The sequence below is a fragment of the Sturnira hondurensis genome, unplaced genomic scaffold, assembly GCF_014824575.4.
Source record: "Sturnira hondurensis isolate 20B ecotype Veracruz unplaced genomic scaffold, ASM1482457v3 Scaffold0018728, whole genome shotgun sequence".
NCBI classification, from domain to species: domain Eukaryota; kingdom Metazoa; phylum Chordata; class Mammalia; order Chiroptera; family Phyllostomidae; genus Sturnira; species Sturnira hondurensis.
This window is the reverse complement of record NW_028091359.1, coordinates 18,320,086-18,323,209: the sequence shown is the minus strand read 5'-3', so window position 1 is coordinate 18,323,209 and position 3,124 is coordinate 18,320,086. Positions and strand designations below refer to the sequence as shown.

At 47.2% G+C, this 3,124-nt stretch overlaps 1 pseudogene; it reads right to left on the bottom strand.

Annotated features, from left to right (window-relative positions):
- Positions 1-300: 300 nt before the first annotated feature.
- LOC119003592 (glyceraldehyde-3-phosphate dehydrogenase-like) lies at positions 301-734 on the bottom strand (annotated as a pseudogene).
- Between the last annotated feature and the right edge of the window lie 2,390 nt (positions 735-3,124).

Genomic DNA, 3,124 nt, shown 5'->3' with positions numbered 1-3,124 from the left:
CGCATATAAACGAATTACTAAATTCTGAGGCACAACAAAAAATAGGTATAATTTTGATTCACTCACACTGGATGCCTATTGTTGTGTTGGTTGTTGTCATTTTTATTATTTGACAATCTAAGGGGAAAGAGAGCCGCGCCCCTGTCTAAATGGTCAGGTACCACACGTTTCAAAAATCCTTGCAGCGCACCTGTGTGCCGCGGCACACGGGTCGAAAGTCGCTGATACAATGGGTGTGAGAGGGTGCCTGCCTGTATTCTAAATGGAGAAAGTTACCCGTCAGGGATGACCTTGGCTAGGTCAAGCAGTGCAGGAGGCATTGCTGACAGTCTCCATGGCATTGTCATACTTATGGGTCACACCCAGCACAAACTTGGGGGCATCTGCAGAAGGGGCAGGGATGGGGACTCCTCCCGGCCCCACTCTTCAATCTGAGCCCCAGCCTCCCCGAAGGTAGTGAAGACACCCGTGGGCTCCACAACATCCTCCGTACCAGCGTCGCCCCATTTGATGTTGGCAGGATCTTGTTCCTGGAAGGTGGGGATGGACTTTCCATTGATGACAAGCTTCCCATTCTCAGCCTTGACTGTGCCTTTGAACTTGCCGTGAGGAGAATCATACTGGAATAGGTAGACCATGTAGTTGAGGTCAATGAAGAGGGAACTGATGGCGACAATATCCACTTTGCCAGAGTTAAAAGCTGCCCTGTGGCCAGGTGCCCAGTCCGGCCACATCCGTGCACTCTGACCTTTGCCGTGTGTCCCAGGGTTGCAGTAGGGGCTGTGCAGGAAGACGCTGCTGCCCGTCCAGTGGGAGGGGCAGAGAGCTGCAGTTTGCTCTTTTCATTCAACTCGATGTTTTCGAGATCTTTCCCTAATAATCTCATTAAAAAATAACGTTTACTGAAGCTTACCACATGTCAGGCACAGTTCCAGGCACTTTGTGGGTATTATTTAATTTTCTCAACACTCCTGTGAACAGGTTCTCCTGTCGTCACTATTTGACAGGTGAAGAAACAGGATCAGAGCAGGTAAGTGACTTGCCCAAGGTCATGGAACCAAAATTTAAACTCAGTCTCCAGGGCCTACGGCCTTAATTACTGTATTTTGAAGATCAATTTCATTGAAAGAAAGTGATAGGGAGTGGGGAGGGAGCCACACAGTATTCTATATGATGGTTGTACCCAAACTCATTTGATTATCCCCCAACTTACAGACATATAGGTTCTTTCCAGTATTGCTGTTTGAAACAGTGCTGCAATAAATATCACTGGGCAAGCCTTGATTGTGTTTCTTTTGTGTCCAACACCAAAGAAGGAAGAAGTTAAAAATATAAGAGACAGCTGTGGCTGGTGTGGCTCAGTGGATTGAGCCCTGGCCTGCAAACCGAAGGGTTGCTGGTTCGATTCCCAGTCAGGGCACATGCCTGTGTTGAAGGCCAGGTCCCCAGTAGGGGGCATGTGAGAGACAACCACACATTGATGTTTCTCTCTCTCTCCCTCCTGTCCCTTCTCTAACAATAAATAAACAAAACCTTTAATTAAAAAATATAAGAGAGAGAACAATTTGAACAATAAAGTAAATAAAGTATTATTGGATTATAATGCAAAGTTATAATAAATCTATATTAGATGAATATCCATGAGTCCATAATAAAATTAATAAGTGATTGAATAAATGAATGGGGGAGATGGACAAATCTCTAATGCAGAAAAATTAAAATACTTTGAAATTTCAAATGCTTTGAAATTCCAAAAGATATAGAAAAATAACATTAGGCAAAAACTAAGAAAATCAGAATAAACAATGGACTTTATTTAATAATGCATTAATATTGGTTCATTAATTGTACCAAATGTATTACAGTAGTGTAAGGTGTTAATAATAGAGGGAACTGGGTGCGGAGGATATGAGAACTCTCTGTACTTTCCCTCTCAATTTTTTGGTAAATCTAAAATCACTTTAAAAAATTCTGTTAAAGAGAAAAGGAGCCCAGTGTGGCTAGGTCGTCTAGAGTGACATCCTGTGCACCTTCCCGTTCTCCAAAAAGTTGTGGATTTGATCCCAAGTCGGGCCACGTTCTCCAGTGGGAGGTAACCGATCAATGTTTCTCTTTCTTTAAAACCAGTAAATGTATCCTTGGGTAAGGGTCAAAAAAGAAAAGGAAAAGGAAAAAGAAAAAGAAAAAAATACAAGAGAGAGAGGGACAAAGTCTAGGTTTTGTAAGATGGGAGAGGTGGGGCTCTCCAGCTCTCCAGGCGGGATCAGTTAGGACCCCAGGGACGGGGCTCAAGTTGGGTTCAGACAGGTCTTCTCTAGGCCTCGGGCAGGAAGCTGAGGGCTTACATCGGGTGGCCTCAATGTTTCTTCCGTGTGCAGGAGGTGCGAGACTGGGCTGAGAAAGGGCCTGTGGAGACTTCCGCCAAGATGGAGGCATAGGTGGAAACCCTGTGCCTTCTCCCACAACCAAGTTTGAATACAACTAAGGTTTGGAGAACAAAGACACAGCCAAAGAACAGAAAATTGAATTATATGGAAGTCCGACCACGAGGAACCGTTCAACGGGGACAGTAAGAGAGGCGGAGCCAGCAGCGGAGCAGGGTCGGGCAGGACAGATCCCCCGACCCAGGCACGCAGGCAGCCCGGAACCAGTCAGGGTGTGGGGCAGACTGACCGAGGTCGCACATTCCTGCACAGTGAGAGGGACCTCGCAGGCCCCAGGGGGCAAACCCAGTGGTGGAGGGCTGACGGTGGTGGCACACTTTTGTGCAGTGGAACGAAACGCGTGGGCCCGGTGACGGTGGTGGCTGGGGCGCTGGTGGGGCCCTCGGCGGCAGGCGGCAGGCGGCAGACGGGAGACAGGAGGCCATTGCTCCTCTTTGACCCCACCCCCACATACAATGTCACAACCCAGCGACTTAGTTGCCCTGCTCTAGTGAACACCTTAGGGCTCCGATCCTGCTACAGAACAGGCATGAACAGCCCAAAAGATGGCGCAAGAAGAACTCAAAGTCCCAGAGCCGATAACTCTCAGCGACCGAGAAATTGCCAGCCTCTCAGAAGCACAATTCAAGACACTGTTTATCAGGATGCTCACAGAACTGGTTGATTATAGTCACAAATNC